At 41.0% G+C, this 12,569-nt stretch overlaps 1 protein-coding gene across 6 annotated transcripts in view; it reads left to right on the top strand.

Moving 5' to 3' along the window:
- The first annotated feature begins 327 nt into the window (after positions 1-327).
- Positions 328-12,569, top strand: part of myh14 (myosin, heavy chain 14, non-muscle) — a 154,737-nt gene continuing 142,495 nt past the window's right edge. For all 6 annotated transcript variants that reach the window (XM_051920135.1, XM_051920137.1, XM_051920139.1 and 3 more), the window contains exon 1: positions 328-486. The gene's annotated coding sequence lies outside the window, so the exon portion shown is untranslated. The remainder of the gene's footprint in view (positions 487-12,569) is intronic.

The raw sequence follows: 12,569 nt of genomic DNA on the forward strand, positions 1-12,569 counted from the left end.
CTGTACTCGTACGTGCTTAGCTGCTCCCAACATCATTCAACCACCTCTCTTTGCCAGCTTTGAAGCTTCCTTTTCTCTATAGGGGAATCGTTACGCCAATCAATTGATTTGGCTTTTTATTTGTTAATATTCTTGTCAGTCTTCTTAGTTTGCCAGACGTCGTAGTCATTTCACACGGTGACTCCAGGGGTGGGCTCAAGCAAGCAGGTGGTATCCCTATTCTGATTGCGCTTCTCCCGACAATAGGGCGTGTTGTGAGGGCAAATGGAACATTCTAATTGGTTAACAGACTCCTTTTAGGGCGTTGCTTTAGAGTCCTAGAAACCGAGGCATTTTTTTGTGCGTCTAAAGAGCCGCAACAGGGATTCCTAGACTAGCCGGGGTCGCGGGGCAGTGGAACAACTGAAATTAACTGAAGGAAAAAAAAAAACAAATCCGTCCATTTTCGGATTAACGTTGCTGCTGAAGTGTACCTTCTCTACACAGGTAAGATGTGCCTTAGATAATTTGTCGATCATTAGTCAGTATTCTTTATTTCTTGACCACTCCATCCCCCTATACTCGAATTCTTGTTTGGCACTGTAGCGTGGCTCAAATATTCTTGTCATTCACCGTGGGAAACGCTTTCTAAAAGACGCGACTGTCCTTCCAGATGAAACTGAACTCCGCGTCACTGTTTCTGCGGTAGGCTGCTCAGAGGATTTATGCAAATGAGTGCATTTATTGTGTGGAAGAGAAGAATGATTGTCAATCGTTGTTAGCTTTCACATATAAAAGGGATGTATGTGTTATTTGACAGACATACAGCAAACAAACACGTACCAGCTACGCTTGTTATTTATTTTTTTCAGTCCTCACATTATTGCAGTTTTTCTGATTTTTTTTTTTTTTTTTTTTTTTCAAAAAAAAATGTTTGCTGTACAATTTTTCCTGTTCATATAAACGTAAAATATTGTGACATTCATTAAGGAGCACAAATGATTTCTCCCATATCCCGGTAAAGAAAATACGGTGTGCCATGCGGGCTGGCGCTGTTTATAATAAAAGCTATTAATGCGCTCTTTTGGTGGATTACAAGGGCTTTGTTATAGCAAATACAGATTTTCATAGCAATACTGGCAAAATGGCACCGCGCCCACCGCAACCAAAAAAAAATCACATATTTCCATATAAACGCAGTAGAGTTCTTTTAGGGGAAAAAAAATTACATATAATCTACGTGAGCCGCAGTGACCGCTTGCAAGTGACATTTTTAAGTCAGTGGGTGGGTATGGAATAATGGTGGAAATGTAGGTGTGACGGGTTTCCTTATTTACCAGACCGATAATAATGGATCTGGACACCCCCACACCTTCGTGTTTGGGCCCTGGTTTGCGGTTTTGTGAGATCTGTCAGTGCTATTGTGAGAAGGAGGATGCTATCTGCAATGCTGGCCTATTCCACTCATAGCGACGAGGAGACGAGCATAGACGGAAGGCACTTCTAAGCTAAGTTTAACAAGACAGCGTTCGAGGCAATCTGCCCATTGTACCCCGATTTTATTTGAACGTACGAATAAATCTTGAACGTTGTTAGTTTGGTAATGCCGGGATACTTTCCTGCTTGTATGCCCTTCTCAATTATGTGTCCTTAACCCGTGCCGATCCTAGTTACCATGCCATGTAAACGCACAAGTAACTTGTATAACCCGGATCCATTCTAAAATAAATTTAATGAATGAATTAAACTAAAGTGAACAAATATATGTTCTTCATAGAAAACCAATTTGACTAAAATAGTTTCGAATTCCGCAATATGTCAACAATCCCTGATCAGTAAATTAAAACCTCTAATATGATCGCATTAGGTGTGTGCGCGTGTTTTGTTAAGTCAAAACTCATGAAATACTAAGGAATGAATTTCGTGTTTCTCTGCATGGAGTTAAATGTTTGCGGAAAGGGCTTTTTTGTTGTGGCGTATGTGTGTGTTTTCCTGGAGAGATCCCGCCTCAGAATGCGTGGGACAAATAATGTTTGCTATGCAGTTTAACGGCAAGTTGACGTGACTTGAATGAAAAAGACCCCCCCCCCCCATAAAATTTCGCACATTCGGCAGTATTCGGTGTTCTAGTCTTTTATTGTTTTTACTTTCTTTTCATTTGTAGTGGATGAAGTGAAAAGTCGCCATTTACTAAAATTAACTAAACTTAAATGATCTTTCTTGAATGAAACAACTCACAAAGTGCATCATGCTGTTGTTATTAATTCTGAAAAATATCAAGGTAATTTACCCCTATGCAATTAGAGAGTACTTTAATATTTTAAGTTTAGGGCTACATGCTTCACATTTAAAAATGCTGTTTGCATCTTAGAATGAGAATAATCTTTTTTCAGATCAGTATTTTTTAATGTTTTTTTTTTTTTTTGTCCGACATTGTCGTTGACACATTCATAAAGTACACAGAGTGGGAGGGGAGCTCTGATATTGTTATATGGCAGGTGTGTCACCGGAGCAGCATTGTGCTGCATTCTAGTGCTTTAAAAATTTGATCTGCTGCCAAAGAAAAGGTTTCGAACTGTGTATGCAGCAGCCGTAGGCGGGTGGGAGACATTTTTTTTAGGTGATCTAGCAAGGTAAGCGAACTGTGGTGTGACAAATAGTAGGACGATTACAATGACATCTGGTAAATCCACTTTAAGGCTGGATAGCAAGTCTGACAAGCACACATTACTTTTTGTTAGTTTCGTCCTTTTTGCAGACATCCATGCACAAGTATGCCACAAATTTGATTGCTGCTATCATACCACACCCCCACTATTTCAATGCCATGTCAAACTCCTTGTAATGTCTCTTTTGCCCACTTCATTATTACTGTATTGGCATGTTGTTGTTAGAAATACTTTATTATAGTTGTAGGCACCGCTGGTGGATCAGTCACTGTTTGTGTGGCATTGGTACCTGCTCCACGTGGGTTTTCTATGGCTACTCTGCCTTCTTTTTGTATTCAAAGACAACCATGTTAGGATAATTGGGGTCTCTAATTTATTAAATTAATAAATTTAATTTATTCATTTATCCGCATAACAGGTGACTATGGGTGTACAAGAGTGAGCCCTGTTGTGGGCAGGCTGTTTTTTGCCTGATGCTTCTACTAAAAGATTTGGCACTGAAACATATAATGGCTAATGTTGGTTCTGACAGAATTAAAACACACACATATAATACATCTAAAACCTGTTTAAAACACACATATAATACATTCTAAATCCTGTTTAGCCATCAGCCTGTAACTATCCTAAATTGGACTGTCTGTATAGCATTTTAAAATTGCCAATTAGTCTTGCACATTTTTTGAGAATGGAGTTTGCAATTTCACTTCATGGAGACAACAACTGGGTCCAGGATTTGATGTCGGTGTACTGTATTTGTGAGGCATCCGTACTAACCACTGTGCCACTACCATGCTGCCCAAAGTTAAAACAGTCAGTCAAAATTATTGGACCTTGTACAGCATTCCACTTGTTTGTCTTTTTAAATCCTGAATGAGAAATTCATTTACTCCGATGCATTACTGTTGAATAATAAAGTAATTTGATAAGGGTATGCAGTTAAAACATATAAATCTTGCTTGAATACACCTATGTTACAATTCATCAGCAATTGGGTGGTTTAAAGACAAAAATGTAGATGAAGGTACAGGCGAGTTCTCGTATTTTTTTTTATTCTGCATTGCAGGATTCTATCATTTTCTAAACATATCAAATGTAAATTTTACCATACTGGAGGAATGCAATCAGAGTCGTTGAGCAGGCTTTTTGTAAGCCAGACTCTGCATTAAAGTGCACCATAGTCAGTTTGCCTGCTGCTTTTATCGTACATTGCATTTTAACTTTACTGTGAGTACATTTCCAAAAAACACCGATCAAACCAAAGGCCAGACAGACACATGGAGGATATGCAGTTGAACAGCAAACTCTTTCATAAGTAGCAGCTTTCACTTAAATTTCTTAACCATAGTTTGGTGCAGTTAGAAAGTCTCATTCGATCATCTGCCTGATTTGTAGAATATGACACATTTGACCAATTCTCCAGGTTTATTTATTTATTAATTAAAAAAAAAATTGTAGTGCTGCTGTCTTTTGTGTTCTAATCATCTCATTTCTTTTTGTACCGTTTTACCTCATGTGTAAGGAACTATTTTATAAAATTTAGTGTCTTACTCTTAAAACCTTCCTAGCTTTAGGTGTCAGCATTCAAAAACCCCATTAGCACAGCATCAGCATCACATTTAAAAACATTTTGAGTCCGAAATAAAGGTTGCTGCTCATTTGTGTGCGTGATGTACTGTGCTTAATTGGGTAGAGAACACCGTGTTGTGGGGTACCTGTGTTAACACATACAGGATGATCAAAATGATTAAAGGATAACTTCAGTATGTTTCTAGTCGAAGCAATTTCTTCACAAACATGGTGTATACATGCATTGCCATGCAAATTTGTGTTCTAAAATTACTTTCTATACATTATTAATCCCAATGGGAAATTCACATTTTAAAGTATCTATCTATCTATCTTAAAAAAAAAAAAAAAAAAAAAATGTCTTGCCTGTTCTTGTGCTTTACAATGTAGGGTATGGGATACAAAGGACAAGCATAATGATTTGCCAGATATGTCCATTTTTCAAGCCAAGGCAGCTGTCGAGTATTGATCTGTGCCTACTGTGTTTCCGACACAAGTTTGTGACAACCAATGGGATCTGGAAATCAATTATCACATAAATATGGAAGTAAATTGGTTTGTCAGGAGGAAACCACACCCCTGAGAGGGTGAAAGGTTAGGGTTAGGATTAGGTTAGGGTTAGGAAGATTTAGTGCTGAGCTACAGTATGGTGTACAGCTGGTCTTCTTTTAAAGTGGCTGAGCCTCATTATATATATTTTTTTTTTTTTCCCCAAAAATTACATGGATAAACTATTTTACGATGTGGGTATGGAATCACATATATATTTTATATTTATAAATTAAAATCTAATGTTTGTTCGTTTTTCATGAGAGAACTGCTAAACTGATTTAGATTGGGTTTTTTCCATAATTTGCTTGAACATTCTGGTTGATTTTGCGACCTCTCGCATCACACTAAGTATCGTAGTTCAGTTGCGGTACTAATTTATTTGCGCAAATCCGAGAGAGACGGGGCGGCACCCTCCTCACTCGCGTGTCAGTCTTGGGGCGTATCTTACATCTGCTTAGCTAGCGAATGAGAGAACTACTTAACGGATTTAGATCAGATTTTTTTCTAGAATTTGCTTGAATGTTACAGTCGATTTTGCAACTTCTCTCATCGCGCTAAGATTCATATATTCGTGCTAATCCGAGACAGAGGATGTGGGCCGAGGGTAGGGGCAAGCGTGACATCAGGAGTGGGGAGTTGGTCTACTTCTATGTGTTGGAGCATAACTTGCCTTCACTTAGCTAGCGATACTTTTTTGCTTATTGATTTTTAAAGGTTGTCCTGTTTCACTACTACGCGGGTGGAGCTGTGGGGAACGGCTAGTCTTGTATATAAACGTTTACACATGGAAGTGTGTGCGTCTGCCTGGCTCGGAAGTGCAAGGCAGCCCATAAATGCGAGGTTATAGCTTGAAGCTCAAAGAAAGCATCTCTGTTACCAAAGTGAAACCGCCACTGCTAATACACAAGCGAGGCGAGCACATCGGCAAAACGAAACCTCCGAGGAGAGAGAGAAACTCGCTTAGCCACTGGTAGACAATGGAGGTGAGCACGTCGGCAAAGTGAAACCGATTAAAGTGCCAGAATCCATGGTTTCTAGGAGTCCAGGCTTTTTACAGCATGGGCTTACACAGCTAATAGACTATGATGTAAAGTGCTAGTGCGAGCAAAGGTATTTATTTTTTTTATACTTGGAGAAAGCAATTAACTTTAGAACACAATTTCATGTGGCAAATGCATATATAGTGTGTTTGTGAAGAAAGAACTTTGAAAATGCTGAACTGAAAGGGACATTTTAGGGTGCTGATTTTGTAAGTGACCAAAGACTGTCTGTTGTGGAGTGATATTTGGGAATTCCAAGTTTCAGAATTTGTGACCCCTGCTAGGATTGTGACTTTGTTGTGGAAGGGGTGCATGTAAGCTATGCTGTCTGGAATCCTGTGTTCCTGCTAGGGTTGGTGGAGGAGGTTGGGAGCATATATTGATGGGTTACTCCCAGCAAATTGATCCTGGGGAGAGGAAAGACAAACGGCAGTCCAAAATTTGACTGGTGTAAATGTTCTAATTCAGCTGAAGAGAATCTCGCCTGGAACGTGGATGTTGGGGCTGACTCCTGGAACTAGTCCTAGTAATGCTGTTTGTGCATTTTAGCAAGCCAGGCCACAAAGAGCCTCCATGTACGCTCATGGCCTGTAAAGACAAAAGGTGAAGGTCCGGTGCAGTACTAGGCAAGTGATATGAGGCAGTGAACAGAACCAGGCATACTAGACTTTCGCATTATAAAGTGACTCATGAGATGTGCAACTTTACTGTTCTGGTGGGGAAGGAGGTCTAAACTTGTTTGGAAGGTTGAAAAATCCTGGCTGGGTAAGTCAGACCTGCCTCTGTGTACAGAAATGGCTCTGAATCCAACATTCTCAATCTCCTACTCTAGTGATCCCTCAGTGGAGAGGCCCCTGAAAGCTGTGGAGAAGCTCATAAGCCCCCAGCTGAATGAGATGCTTCCCATGCATGAAGTGGTTGGGTACATAGAATTTAAATGGAACCTATTGAAGGCCTCGCTAGTGGAGGCCAAGAGGTTGTTGGTGTCTAATAGATAGATAGATAGATAGATAGATACTTTTATTAATATTTATAAATTAATTAATTAATTTATTAATTTATTAATTAATTTATTTACTAATGGTAGCAACCCTAGGATAGATTTTTTTTTTTGGACACAAGTGGTAGGGGAAAACTGTCAAGTTGAGGAAATCGGTCATTCTGCAGAGTTAGCAGGCACATCTCCAAATCTAAGAAGTATGGGTATGCTAGAAAGGAGGCATCTGTGGTAATGGCTGAAGTGAATGTGTATGTGTGGGGGAAGTCTGATGAGGCCAATAAGAATACATTGGAGAGTAAAAATGGGTGTGCCAAACTATTTGATGGCTCAAGAAGGGTAGGTGGGTTGTTATCATCAAAAGTATAGATACATTAACCTCGACTGGGAATATCATGTACAGGTAGTCCCCAGGTTACAGACATCCGACTTACGAACTGCGATGCATGCGCCTCAGTAACTGCCGCTCCGTCCTCTTTGGCCTGGGGGCGCTGCAAGCGGTGGCTGGAGGGGGGCAATTTCGCTGCCTGAACAGTGCAGTGTCCCTCGGGCGGCTCCTGGCGGCAAGCGCTTTCACTGCCCGCCCACCACACACGTTCTCGGTGGGCAGCTGGTAATGCTACAAGCGGTGACCCTGTTGTGGCTGAACGGAGGCCATTGAGGGTGAACGGTGTGGCGGGGGGTAGCATTGTAGTGTGCATCGGATGGCTGCCTATTGAATGGGGGAGATTCACTTCTCTCCTTTGGCCGCACCGTGTTCGTTCTCTGTGGGCAGATGCAGCAGGCAGCATACTGTAGTGGAGGTGACTGTAAGGTGGGCTGGTGATGAACTGCCCGTCGAATCCCCCATTCATTCTCAAGAGCAAGCCTGCTTGTACTGTTACGTACATAGCAGGAAGTTGTCTCTTGTCTGTACATCAGACGTGTTTACGATGGGTGCCATCCTGCTGTGATAGCGTGGACAGTGCTGTGCAGAAGAGCTCATCTTAATCTTTTGTCTTCACCCTTCAAGAATGTCTCTGAAACACAAATCTGATGCAAGTGCTGGTGATACAGTAAAGGAGAGAAAAACCATCACCACTGAAAATAAAGTAGAAATAATAAAAATTTCAGATTGAGGTGAAACTCCGTCATTCATTGGCAGAGCACTTGGTTACAGTCGGTCAACAATAGTATTTATTAAAATAATGTACCTGTTCCGACTTATATACAAATTAAACTTCAGTACAAACCTACAGTCTCTATCTCGTACGTAACCCGGGGACTGCCTGTATAGGTCTAAGCAGCAGTTTGTGAAGCTTGTATATCCGCTCACCCGGGAGAAGGCACTGGCAGAAGCATTGGTTGTGTGGCTGAGGTTGTAACGGACTAAAACCCAGCTAAGATTCACACTCTGGATATGATGGTGACTTATTTATTTGTTAGGTGGGGATCCTGGGAACGCACCCGGCCTTGGCCTGACTCGCACAAACTCCCTCAGAGACAAAAAACAACCAGTGATAAAACAGAAATTAAAGAATGTATTAAACAATAATAAATGGAAATATATGAAACTACATTGATCCCAGTTCAGTTTCCCTTACGGTGATATACAACAAACATGAACTCTACAATAACAAACCACTAACAAAAATTACACACTATGAAGTCCATGAAAATGATAACTGATGAAATGAAATGATGGAGGCAGATAGTCCAGAGATCAGCAAGCTGTAGGTGAATGTAAAGATCAGTCCTACCAGTATTTCTTGATGAGATAATAGAGGGTGAATGAGATTAAGAGTGCTCCTTTCTTCAGAGGATGGCAACAAATCCTCAAACAGTCCTCATGCAGCAGGAAGACACCAGACGGTCCATACGCCCAAAACAGGAGATGATCCAGGACAAAACAAGAATGCACAGGTACCAAAATGGAAAGGCAAACAGACGGCAACTGCAGACACGAAACACAAAAGAGTTTTTTTTTTTTTTTTTTTTCCTCCCTCTTCAGCCCTGGCCCCCTTTTAAATGTCGCGCCAGCCTCTTTGTTCCCAGCAGCCCCTGAACCCTCCGAATATGACCAATCAGAGCTACTGCAGGGACTGCTGGGATTTGAAGTTTCATTCCCCAGTACCACTGCTACAAGGTTGCTGTGGTGATTAAAAAGTTCTACCAGTGCCAAGGACACGGGAGTGGATGGGGTTCACCATAAATGCTGAAAGCACTGTGTATTTTGGGGATTATTTTGGCAAAAATGCACCTTCATTGAAGTTTGGGAAGCAGTGACAGTGGTGTTTTTTTTTTTTTTTTTTGTTTTTTTCTCCTTTAAAAAGGTACAAGAATGGTGGTTCCGTTTACTTACTAACCCCCCTGGGAAAGCCTATGCAGGGGTACTGCAGACAGAAGTTCTGCCTAGTAGTTTCATAGATTCTGGAGAAGCAATGTTTAATTAAGACCTAGATGTGAAACAGTAGATCAATTCTTTATCCATTCACAAGAACTTAAGAAGTTCTGTGAATCTGCCAGTTTAATCACCATGTGCTTTGTAAATAAAGCTTATGACCATGTACCATGTGTTTCAGGACCATTGTTCTGTGCCATTTGGACCCTGTATTTATGGAGTGTGGAAGGATTTGACAAATGCAGGAAAAGGTTTGAGGACAGCCACCTGTATACTTGAAATAGGCTGCCAACGATGAATGTTTGGTTAAAATGAAACCAGTCTTAACAGACTTCAGTCCATCAGTAGCAAACAGGGCGGTTTTAAAGTTTATCAGGGGAAGTGACATCGAGTCCAGGTGAAATTTCCCGTGGTTGGTCTGCCAATGAAAAAGAGGATGGATCAGTGCACTCTGCCACCCCCTAGTCTGGCCTGGAGTTATCCCTTTTTGAGCCCTTCAGTTGCCTCCCATACTCATGTGTGTGACACGAGCAAATATGTTTGGCATTAAGTTAAGATTGTTCACTACGGATGTTGGACTCTGGGAAGGGTGCATTTACCCTCCTCTGATTTTCTTGGACTGAATGTCAAGGTGCAACTGTGGTTTATAGGGTATGCAGTTCAGGAAACGAAGGGCTGCATCTCTGTCTTTTATCAAAGTTTTCCACAATGTTAACTCCTGAAATGATGTATCACAACTTGCAGTATTCCAAGGAGAATTGCAAGCAAATTAATTTGTATTGAGAGTAATTTTAAGGGGGGGGGTGGATATAACTCGAATACATCACTGTAAGACAGAATGTGAACCACAATTGAAAGTGGAAACCTGTAGATTCCTGAACACCAAAGACTCTTATCTGTTAGATAGATAGATAGATAGATACTTTATTAATCCCAAGGGGAAATTCACATTCTCCAGCAGCAGCATACTGATATAATAAACAATATTAAATTAAAGATTGATAATAATGCAGGTAAAAACGGACAAAAACTTTATATAATGTTAATGTTTACCCCCCCCAGGTGGAATTGAAGAGTCGCATAGTTTGGGGGAGGAACGATCTTCTCAGTCTGTCAGTGGAGCAGGACGGTGACAGCAGTCTGTCGCTGAAGCTGCTCTTCTGTCTGGAGATGATACTATTCAGTGGATGCAGTGGATTCTCCATAATTGATAGGAGCCTGCTAAGTGCCCGTCGCTCTGCTACAGATGTTAAACTGACCAGCTCTATGCCAACAATAGAGCCTGCCTTCCTCACCAGTTTGTCCAGGTGTGAGGCGTCTTTTTTCTTAATGCTGCCTCCTCAGCACACCACCGCGTAGAAGAGGGCGCTCACCACAACCGTCTGATGGAACATCTGCAGCATCTTATTGCAGATGTTGAAGGACGCTAGCCTTCTAAGGAAGTATAACCGGCTCTGTCCTTTCTTACACAGAGCATCAGTATTGCCAGTCCAGTCTAATTTATCATCCAGCTGCACTCCCAGATATTTATAGGTCTGCACCCTCTGCACACAGTCACCTCTGATGATCACGGGGTCCATGAGGGGTCTGGGCCTCCTAAAATCCACCACCAGCTCCTTGGTTTTGCTGGTGTTCAGGTGTAGGTGGTTTGAGTCGCACCATTTAACAAAGTCCTTGATTAGGTCCCTATACTCCTCCTCCTGCCCACTCCTGATGCAGCCCACGATAGCAGTGTCGTCAGCGAACTTTTGCACGTGGCAGGACTCCGAGTTGTATTGGAAGTCCGATGTATATAGGCTGAACAGGATCGGAGAAAGTACAGTCCCCTGTGGCGCTCCTGTGTTGCTGACCACAATGTCAGACGTGCAGTTCCCAAGACGCACATACTGAGGTCTGTCTTTAAGAGAGTCCACAATCCATGCCACCAGGTATGAATCTACTCTCTGTCAGCTTGTCCCTAAGGAGCAGAGGTTGGATATAAAGACAGTACTGGCAAGATCACATGCCCATTATTATTTTTGTTTTTTAATGGTGTTTCAGGGGTCGGCCATACTGATGATGTCCCATATAGCCAATCAATGTTACGTTGTTAGCAGTTGCCAAGAAGGGAAAAGCATTGAGGAAATCTTTTGGCTGTCATTGTTTTCTTCACAACAGTTTCCCTCTGCTTACACTTCTTGGGTTACAAAGGCTTTTTGGTGAAACTGTGAATTTGAAAGATACCACACCAAACTTGTTTTCCAGGTTTGAACCCATGTAACTGTCTGGTGTTCTACAATCTGAAGGATTACCTCTGAGGGACATGCTGCGCCAATGATGAAAATGTCAGGTTAGCGACAGAAGAGTTATTTCACAAACCAAGATCAAATGTTCTACCTCAGTAGCATAGTAGAGTTTTGTGAATATTATGACAGTTGCATTAGTGTTCATGGGGATTATGTTGAAAAATAAACCTTGTTTGATTTTATTGCTGTTTTCACTGTCAGTGTCAAACTGAACTTTTTTTTTTATCATGCACTAAGCAGCCACTTTTAGATTTACCTACCTATTGCTGGGTAAGACCACTTTTGTCTGTCCTTAGGGATTCTGGTCCTTGCTGAGTGCATGGCTTCATGCAGTTCTTTTGGATTTTTTTTTTTTTTGTCTACATAGTCATGCTGTAGACATCCTTTCCCATCTCTGTCCAAGGGCGCTCAATTCAACTGACATCTGGAGATTGTGTAGGCTATTGGAGTAAGTGGAAGTTACTGTCATGGTCTTGGTACCAGCTGGGGTGATGTGTGCTTTGTGACATGGCAAATCATCCCTTTTCAGATGGAACAGACCATGGCCATAAAAAGATGAGATGGTGAGTAACAATGCTGTATCATTCACATGATGCTGAAGTGGCATTAAAATTCTTAACATGTGCCAAGAAAATATTTCCCACACCATCACACTATTACCAACGATAGAAAAAAAATCGGGAGTGGTCTCCCCTAGACTTTTGTGTATACTCGGATATGGGGATGGATATTTGAGGAGTTAAACACAAGAAAAATGAGTATATTTTTATATTATGTACATTAAAAAAACTATCAACAACGAATCCAATTAATATATTGAACAATTTATTATAAAAGTAAAGTTGAATAAATCGGACTCTGTAGCTGTATGAATAAAAGGTAAAGTACCACTTCGGTTAACGGAAATAGCTCAAACATTGATAGAAATGTACGTTTTGTATACTAATACTTGTATGCAAAATTTGGTTGACCTAAGTGAAAGTGTACTGAAGTTATTGTGTTTTTAAATATATATACACACACACACACACACAGAGACAGACATAATTCCAAAAATGGTATTTTCGGACTCTGGGAGGTCTAAAACGTCAAGATTCA

Source organism: Erpetoichthys calabaricus, chromosome 16, assembly GCF_900747795.2.
Source record: "Erpetoichthys calabaricus chromosome 16, fErpCal1.3, whole genome shotgun sequence".
Lineage (NCBI taxonomy): Eukaryota > Metazoa > Chordata > Cladistia > Polypteriformes > Polypteridae > Erpetoichthys > Erpetoichthys calabaricus.